Below are 10,516 nucleotides of genomic sequence, written 5' to 3'. Positions count from 1 at the left end.
AATCACGAGGAAAAAAAATCGGTATCGTCAATAAATACATTGATAAAAACAGGTTTCAGAGGTTCATCAAAATACATATCGATATTTTTAAACGCATTTCCGGTTTTCTTGGTGTGTCTAGTAGTCTCCGGGGATCGGTAGGAAGAGTACGGTCATGCTGTACCAACCGACACAAAAGAGGTCCAATCTTGAATAAACGTTGCTAAATCTGGTGCAGCCGAATCGTTCATGGTGCTAACACTGGTGGTCAGTTCATCGACATGATGGCCTTCGCTATCTGACTCGTTACCACATGAACTCTCACTTTCATATCCGTTTTTATTTTCAATAGAATTCGAAGCAATTTGCTCATCTTCACGCTCACAATTTGTCACTGAGGAAACAAATGCAAGTGGCATTTCCGAAACCAGGGATAAATTTACCCTTTCTGATGAAGTTGATTTTAATCCGCTTCTATTTGATGTACCTACACCCGATGGACATATATTTTTTTTACACTTTTTCCGTAGGATCCACTTTTCAGGAATCTATTCCATTTACTTTTGTTATCCATGTTGTATGTTTTTATTTTGTCATTTTTTCTGACAGCGAAATTAAGCTCACTTAAAGCATCTAATCTGTTTTCCATAGTGCTATCTCTAACCTGTTACTCAGCACTGCAAAAGCAAATTTAAAACTGCTATGCATTCACGATGCGGATTTATAGCCGTTAGCATATGAAATGCTAATATAGGATAGTATTTCTGCTTAGTTAAGTGCATAGCGGTTACCTGGGCCTTCCTCGCCCGTAATCCAATCAACTCCGTTTTTGCAAAAAAAAACCCACCCCTCTGTTTGACGGACGTCTTTTGTCCTATCCATTTTTCCACGAGCGATAATGGCGGATATTGAGCACAAGTGGGCACAATCTTTTGACATTCATTGGAGAAGCGTCGAGTTCGCCCTGACGGAGTTACTATGGATACATTCATGATTGTTTGTTGTTCGAGTGTAAAAAATGTAAACATCGTTTAATTTTGCAGATCAGATGAAGTGGAACATAACTAAACGGATTTAAACTTTTATAGTGGTTTGCGGCCATAATTGGCTGAAGGCACTGGCTCAGAATACTTTTTCACAATCGTGCGAATTAAACATTCGAAACATTACACATTAACGCAAACATTAACTTCATGTTGGTCGAGCCGTTGTCAAGTTTGCTCTCGAACTGCGTCTCGACTTGATAAGAAACTTTCCGTTGCGTATTTGGACATTCTCCCTGAAATTTACGAAAACTGGAAAGCCACAATCCATAAAACTTGTTGTCCGTTCAATCATGTTCCTCTTTAGCTGATCTGCAAAATTGAACAATGTTTACATTTTTACATTCGAACAACAAATAATCATGAATGTATCCATAGTAACTCCGTCAGGGTGAACTCGACGCTCCTCCAATGAATGTCAAAAGATTGTGCCCACTTGTGCTCAATATCCGCCATTATCGCTCGTGGAAAGCTGGATACACAGGTAGACTCACGGGGCAAATCACTTCAAATTTAATAAATATATTTTATACGTATTACATATTTTACTCGGGTGTTATATATATTGTGCTTCCCGAGAAAATATTTCGTTTTTCAGCTTTATATAGTTGTGCGCAAAGGTAAATCATGTATTATTGACAGTGTAAGCACGTGTAAGTTTTCTATGTTTATGCTCTTATTCTTTGCTTAGATAACATTTGTTTTGTTCTATTACGTACAGACTTACCTTGAGACTTACAAACAACACAATTACAATGTCTTACACACTTAATTTTTTTCGCCGAAATCGGCAAAAAAATGCCGAGAATTGGACAGCTGAGCTCTCGGTAACCTTCTCGGCAAAAGTTACGTTTACTGATCACTCGGTAAGCGCAAATGATATCAAACTGTCAAAATATACTGAGAACTTCGGCAAAATATACTGACTTATTCGGCAGTTTTTTAAAGAGGATCTGGCAAATTTTACCTACGCGCTCGGTAATTTTTTGACGAGATCTGGTAAAACATGCCGACACACTCGGTAGCTTTTAACCGAGATCCGCTGTATTTTTAAATTAAGTTTGCCGATTTTGTCAGTTAATTTTGCTGAATGATCAGTATTATTTACTGCCGATATTCGGAAAAAACTAAAACTACTTTTTCGAAAATACCAAAAATTACCATACAGGGAAAAAACAAAACTTTGCTTTCATTCCCACTGTTTATTTATTTTACGGATGAAAAACTATTTTGATATGACTGTCTTCGGAGTGAGTCTGAGCGATATATGTTTTCATCAGAGCTGATTCATTCGGAACTGATCCTGCCGCGCATCAAATTCATCGCACAGTAATTTTCGCTTAAAAAAGGCGCATTTGGCCTTGATAAGTTGCTGCGATTCCTGCTCATCCATCCTCACGTCTGGGAAGTTCGAACCCAGACTGTAAACTAATTCCAAGTTAATATCTACTTTACCTGCGGTATCTTGATAGCGCTTTTCCAGTTCCGTAAGTTCTTTATATAGAGCGGGTTCGCCTTGCGTCGTCTCGGCGTCAAACCGACGCGAACCTTCACCTGCGCGGCTTCATCGTAATCTTCGGCACTCGGATTGATGCAAACGACCATCCGTACCTGGCCTTCGCTATCAAAATAATTCTTGAACAGGTGTGTGATTTTCGAATCACGATATGGAATCTTCTTAGAGCTTCCGATCTATTTTCACGCAGTATTTCTAAGGGAGTCCTCAGCGTCATCTGGCTGTTATTGAAATTCCTAGCCTCGCGCAGCCGTTGACCGGTCTTGTTAGTACGCTCACTGCCCGCTAAATCTACCAGCGACAGCTGATTGATGGTGATGCTCGCCCGGTCCTGAACGGTCAAGCTCCGTAACATCGTGCACAAACATGTTGTGGCTGTCATCCTCTCGAACCATTTTACTTTGCATCGTCCTAAAAAAAGAACAATAAAATATCATAAAACTCCTACCAAATTGATTCCAAAGCCTCACTTCTGAAATGTCGTTTCCTCGAGCAGATGGTACACGCAACTGTTATAAACCTCAACGCATGTAATAATAACGGAGTAAATATTATCGCTCAGCCGCTAACCTCGGACGGTTCGGCCGATGCCTTCGACGCCAGCTTCGGATCGGTGTCCTTTCGCTTCATTCGATTCATCCGGAGTGCATGGCATCCGTTTCCGGCAGGATGTCGAACACGTTCAGCCGGTCCGGTTTGAAAACGAACTTCTTCGCCCGATAATCCAAGATGGTACGAAATAGGGTACCGAAACAGCGCGGCATTATGCCGCGGTACTGAACATCCCCGGTCATGGTATACGTTTTCACATTGCCTGTTACTCCATAGGTAAAGAACAGCCCATTCTTCATACGGATCAGCGCTTCAATCAACGGTTGAGCCACCGTCGAGCACAGTTTGTGCTGCGGTGCACCCGATTCGAATGCGTGCCGGAATAGGTATTAGGTTTCCTTTGGGTTTGAAATCTTATAGTTGATTACAATTTCGGGCGGTGTTAAGACATCCATATTGTGAGCGGCCACCCGCAGACACCAAAGATCGGATTCGCACGGTAATGGACAAGCTCGACAGTAGACGTGAACTGTATTGAGTATTGCTTGGCAATTTGTTGCCAGAATTTCCTCGACTTGATAGAGGCGCTGCCCTTGGGAACACCTTGATAGTTGTTTTTTTGCCGCCTATCAACAAATAACCAAATTTGAAATAACTTTTCTATAAAACAATTTTTTTCTCAATATTTAGTGAACGGGACATAACACTAATAGTTCTTACAAACGGGTAGTTTACCTTTTAAACCGACCGGTTTCGGGAAATATGTTTCCCATCAACGGGGTGATGTCCAACTGATTATCTTGAAGAGATGGAGCATTTACATCCTTAACTTAGTCAAACTGAAGAGCGGCGATATTATTGGAGCATCGTCCTCGTTCATTAGCGGTTGCTCAGCTGTAGATATTTGCATAGACTCCCAGGCATTTAAGTGTGACGATTTTCTCACATTTTTTAACATTTTTGCACTGTCCCAGTCTATTTGATGTTGAAGACTAATGGCATGCATCGCCACACTGGAGTCGTTTATGCGTTTGTTCTCTGTTGCATTCCTATGTTCCTTTATCCTGGCTTGGATTTTACGACGAGTTTGGCCGATGTATATTGACGGGCAGTCTTTACAGTTGATTTGGTAGATTCCTGACCTATCTTTGGTAGGAACCTTATCCTTCGCGTTGCACAGTGAATCACGTATGGTAGTATTACTTTTGTAAACCGCGTGATAGCCATGTCGTTTTAAAATATTTTTTATCGGGTTTGTGATTTTGGGATAAAAAATTTTTTTCTACTTACATCGTCTTCATTTTTGAAACAGTTGTAACGATTTAGAATGTAATACAGGTTTATCATTAAAAGCACTTTCATACAACGAAAACGAAATCGCTAACGAAATGCGAAACAAAAATATTGAAATACGCTGGCTGTGCTGGCTGACCAAGTGACGAACGAAAAAATGTTTGACATTTCTCGCTGTCGTGTTGCCGCTTGCCGCCAAAAAACTGCAACAAAAAAAGTTCCCGTGCATTTACCGATTTATGGCAAAGCAAGTTGGGGTTTCACCGAGAAATGGTATTTGTTATTGCTGATTCCGGTAAAATGAAGAAAACCGGAATATTCGTCACATTTTTTTAACGATTATCGGCATTTCGAAAATAATTACTGAAGTACGTGAAACCAAATTGCCGAGATGATGTAAAATGTTATTTTTTAACGAGATATCGTTAAAAATAATTTTTACCGTTGAATTCGGCATGAAATTTTACCGAGAGCAAAAATCAAAATTAAGTGTGTACGTTAACCGCAAATGATAAAATTTAAATGCTGATTGCGTTTGTAAAAAGTTTGTCCATGTTTGAACGGGCAAACACGAATCAAGCTACCATACTGTTTTACCTGACTCACTGCGAATATGCGTATTATTGAAATAAAACGTAACCATACGTTTTATTCGTTTATAACGCATATGCAGTTAATATCGATAACAAACGATTTTTTATAAGTTGTGCTTTTGTTATTGCATTTAATTTGTAAAAAGTTACATAAATAACAATTCAGTTTCACAATACAATTATTGCGTACTACTGGCACTTGAAATATAACGTTTAAGTACGTTAATTTTAGTGATCAAAATTAACGATATTTTCGATACAAGGGCGATATTTTTCGAAACCTTTCGAACCAACACGATCCCGCGAACACAACGCATATTCGCAGCGAGTCAGGTAACACAGTAGCATTCAGCTGATGAGCGAGAGAGAAATATTGTTGCTTTTCTCATCACTCTAGCGTTGACAGTTTCAGGTAACACAGTGTGTGAGTGTAAAAGAGATACTTTGACTGCGAGTAACCAGAACAGAGCTGCGCCCAACTGTTAGGCGCACAACTAAACCGACAGAAGAAAAATTTTAGATAATAATCGCAATATTTACCCGTATTAAATGTTTTACAAAAGTTTCCACCTTCTTCGATACGATTAGCGATGTCCGTTAATCGTTCGATTAATTCAACTAATCGAATAACTATTAAAATATTCGAATAATTTTTAATCGAATACTGCCAGCACGAGTAGTAGAATTAATCGAATAGTTCAAAGGAAATAATGTGAATGCGAATAATCCCCGAATAATGGCCACTAATCGTTCATAATCGTTCGATTAATCGAATTGTTGCAAGAAATATTCGAATATTTCTAATCGAATACCACTAGCACGAATAGTTGAATTAATCGATTAGTGCAGACAACGCTCGCCGATTAATCGGTAATCGAATAATTGAAAATTTTGGACATCACTAGATACGATCTTGTAGCTGTCAAAGCCAGAAGGGTTACTAATAGCGAATTCATAAATTAACCTGGCTCAGGTCGATTAGCACTCAGTTTTAATCGAAGTGCTGTCAAAGCGTTCATAAATTAACCGAGATTGCATTTCGGTTAAACTGACAGCATTCAGTTTGAAGCGCAGGTTAAAACTGTCTAGCATTACGGTTTACGGGTCGATCTGTCAAACTGCCCGTATCGTTCATAAATTTCGGGTTCGAGTTAGCACGAACCCAGGTTAATTTATGAATTCGCTATAATGTGTGACTGAATTGGTGGTTTGTGAGCATTGGGAAATGATTTCGGTATGGAAAAAATCAGAGGGGTTGTGTACAAGACACGACCGCATATATAGGTGACGCAGGACTACGTAAGTCTCTTTGTAGTGATAGTAGCATATATTCATGCTTGTAATCATTCGATTCTTCATGTATACATGCTATATGCAACATATATACATGCTACACGCGTTGCATTTATCAAAGTAGTAACATTGCATACGTTCAATTCTCAAAAGATTGTGCATTTGAAAACAATTTAACAAAATCAAGAACATAAACTATTACTTTCCTGCTATCTTACTGAAATTAAAGATTGTTTTTATTACCCATGGTTCACACGTTGAAGGGATTTTACCAATTCAATCCTATTTTATCAACAGCACATCTTTTCATTACACTTCTAAAGAAATGGCAAGCATGCGTATTCATACAGAGCCGTATAATAATCGAACACTACAGCTGTAGCACATTTTTCCAACACAGATATCAAATTCGCCGAGGTTTAATCGTCTCGCAGTAAAGAATTTGCGATCTGTTGGGACGACGAACTTGTGTCATTTTTTCTGGCACACTACCCTAACACAGACATCAAATTGGACTAGGTTTAATCGCGTTCGTAAGAAATCTGTTGGCACGAGGGGCTTTGTCACTCTTTCTGGCGTACTTCCCAAGCAAGGACATCAAAATGGTCTAGGTTTCACCGCGCTGTTAAGAAATCTTGTTGAAATGAGGGAACTGTCACTTGTTTTGGCTTACTTCCCAAGCACAGATATCAAATTGGTATAGGTTTAGATCATCGTAAAGAATATTCCAACCAATCACGAAGCGAGAATTCTGGTAAAACATAGGTTCATTATTTTAAGTTTTTCAAAAGTTCAACATCAAGAATCCATACTTTTCTTCATTTGGGTCAATTCTTAGAAGATTGTCCGATCGATTGGTGTAAGAATATTGAAAATCGATCGGAAAACCGCTGAGCTATTAGCGCTCAAAACCTTTCATTTTTCGTGACGCTCGCATTTTTCGATTTTTTGGAATGACACCCTATCTCAAAACTTGCCGTAAGACGTAGCCCTACGTCAAAAAAAATTCGCGATCAATTCAAATCGCGTATACGTGTACGTCGAAAAATGTCAGCAATCTCTATAAGGATTGCTAATGTGCGACTGTATTAGTAGTTTGTGTGCATCGTGAAAAATTTTTCCGAGTGAAAAAAAATTTGGAGATGCAAACAAACCGCGTATACGTATTCTTGTATTCCTTATTCTTCTGCTAGCTTCTGAAACGTGCAGACGTATTCTTCGATTGCGCAAATCATAAGTGAAGCAGTTATCGTATAAGTCGTTATATTATTTCTAGGCCACATCGCGTGTGAAGAGTTCCGCGATGAGGCGAGAAAATACTTTTAAGATAGATCTTTCTCAATTCGCTGTAAAGCCGTCGATCGAAAAAATTTACGACTTCTGTCAGTCGAATCTTGGATTGAAAAGAGAAGATATAAAAAATCAGAGGGGTTGTGTACAAGACACAACCGCATATATAAGTGACGCAGGACTACGTAAGTCTCTTTGTAGTGATAGTAGCATGTATTCATGCTTGTAATCATTCGATTCTTCATGTATACATGCTATGTGCAACATATGTACATGCTACATGCGTTGTATGTAACATTTATCAAAGTAGTAACATTGCATACGTTCAATTCTCAACAGGTTGTGCATTTGAAAACAATTTAACAAAATCAAGAAATTAAAGATTGTTTTTATTATCCATGGTTTCCCACGTTGAAGGGATTTTACCAATTCAATCCTATTTTATCAACAGCACATCTTTCCACTACACTTCTAATGAAACGGCAAGCATGCGTATTCATACAGAGTCGTATTATAACCGAACACTACAGCTGTAGCACATTTTTCCAACACAGATATCAAATTCGCCTAGGTTTAATCGTCTCGCAGTAAAGAATTTGCGATCTGTTGAGACAATGAACTTGTGTCATTTTTCTGGCACACTTCCCTAACACAGACATCAAATTGGACTAGGTTTAATCGCGTTCGTAAGAAATCTGTTGGCACGAGGGGGCTCTGTCACTCTCTCTGGCGTACTTCCCAAGCAAGGACATCAAAATGGTATAGGTTGAACCGCGGTGTTAAGAAATCTTGTTGAAATTAGCATTGGGCGATACTGCGAAAAGCATCGATATTCGAATATCGATACAATTTTTGTAAAGGTATCGATCCCGTTGAAATATCGGGCGGCAAGTATCGATACCAGTGGTATCGATATCGGTATCGATACACTGACAGGGTGCAACGAAAACCACACTTTTGTTTATTATTTAGCTTAATTTTTTAGAAAATTATATGCGTGCGCTTTTACTACTGTTGATTCTCTTTCGTTCTCATACGAAATCTCGTTAGGAACGAAATAATGGCTGATGTCGAACTGGTCAGGCCTGCGGTTTTAAACTCTTGACCGGAAACTGCAACGAATTGCTCAGGATTGCTACAAAATTTATTAGAAAATCTAGTGGAATGATGGAAATGAAAAATAAATTTTAAAAATCGGACAAAAAGTACAAATCCGTTTTCTTAAGTCGGTAAACCGACTTTTTGCATGATTGATCGGTCACCGGCTTTGCAAGTGAAAAACCGGCCGGGCCGACCAGAAATCGACCACTCAGCCAAGCGCTAGCAAATGCTTTTATATTTTGCGTACGGTTTATGCTTCTTGATATAAATGACTTACGAAGGGAAAAGTAGACCTGACTTAGCTAGAATGCGTCGTTGAATCTGCTTACTCGTATGATTGACGGCGGTTGCCAGAGATCCCTAATTTATGAATTTATCAACCCCTTCCAGTTCATTTCCGTCAAAAGTCATTTCATGCACTCAGGGTTTCTTCACTTAACAACGCAGTTGCGGCTTCATTGACGGTCTAGCGTATTCATTGAGGAAAGCAGAGCTTCACTCAGCAACTTGCGAGTTGTCTAATTGATCGCATTTGAAATTAATTTTAAAATCGGAGCTGGAATTGCACTTGAAATTTTGCTTAAAATTGAACCTGAAATTAAACTTGATATTGAACTTGAAATGGGAACTGAAATTTAACTTCGAATTGAGCGTGGCATTATGCTTAAAATTGAACTTCAAATTGATATTGATGATCAAATGATATTGGACTTCAGTTTGAATCAATTTCAACTTGAATCTTTACTTTAAATAGAGCTGGAAGTAAGACTTTAAATTTAACTTAAAATTAAACTTGAAGTGGAACTTGAATTTGGACTTCAAATCACTCTTAAAATTGGACGCGAAGTTAAACTCAAGTTTGGACCAATTCAGACTAGAATATATAAATTGGACTTGGAATTACACATGAAATAGGAATTATAATGAGACATGAAATTGAACTTGAAATAGGACATAATAAAGAACTTGAAATTTTACTAGTAACTAATAGTGAACTGGATGTAAAATTTGACTAGAAATTATACTTACAACTTTGCCAGAAATTGGAGTTAAATCGGACTTATAATTGGACTTGAAATAGGATTTGAAATTGAATTTGATTTTTTTTACATCGCCCAAGAAATCCGACTTTAAATTAGATTTCAAATTGAAATTGAAGTTTTACTTAAAATTTGATTTAAGACTGGAACTAGGAATGCATCTATTTTTGCAGAGTTTATCGAAAAAAAATTAGCTGCCGCATTAATTAGGTACACCTCTTGTTTCAATTTCTACGAGTTCGAGGTGGTCGGATAATATCTGCAGCAGAGAAATACGCAGAGGTATTCTTGCCGGAAGTCGTGCTTACTACGGATTCTACAAGACCCTAAAATCTGGCAAGCTTCATCCCTGTACCAAATGTACCATGTACAAAGCGCAAATAAGACCGATAGTCTACGGGCACGAATCGGGGACAATGTTCGACGGAGACTAGCCACTTTTGGACGTCGTGTGCTTAAGATCATCTTTTTTGGTGTATGTGAGTACGGTCTATGGAGGAAAAACATGAACCACAAGCTGGCGCAGCTTTTCGGCCAACCCAGTATTCAGAAAGTTGCTGAGGCTGGAAGAGTACAATGGCCGGGACATGTGGTGAGAATACGGGAAAACAATCCCGTAAAAATGATGTTTGCCTCGAATTCGGTTGGTACCAGGCGCAGAGGTACGCAGCGTGCTTGACGATTAGACCAAATGGAGCAAGTCCTGGAAAGTGTGGGACATTCGAGAAATTGGAGGCGGACAGCCATGGATCGAGTTTGTTGGCGGAACATTGTTATGCAGGTGGACATATAATATAATGGACATCGCATTAGGAT

At 38.8% G+C, this 10,516-nt stretch overlaps 1 pseudogene; it reads right to left on the bottom strand.

Moving 5' to 3' along the window:
- Positions 1-2,298: 2,298 nt before the first annotated feature.
- On the bottom strand, positions 2,299-4,048 carry LOC128745942 (kinesin-like protein KIF23; annotated as a pseudogene).
- Between the last annotated feature and the right edge of the window lie 6,468 nt (positions 4,049-10,516).

Source organism: Sabethes cyaneus, chromosome 1, assembly GCF_943734655.1.
Source record: "Sabethes cyaneus chromosome 1, idSabCyanKW18_F2, whole genome shotgun sequence".
NCBI lineage: Eukaryota > Metazoa > Arthropoda > Insecta > Diptera > Culicidae > Sabethes > Sabethes cyaneus.
The sequence above is the reverse complement of the archived record's forward strand: the minus strand, read 5'-3'. Positions and strand labels throughout refer to the sequence as shown.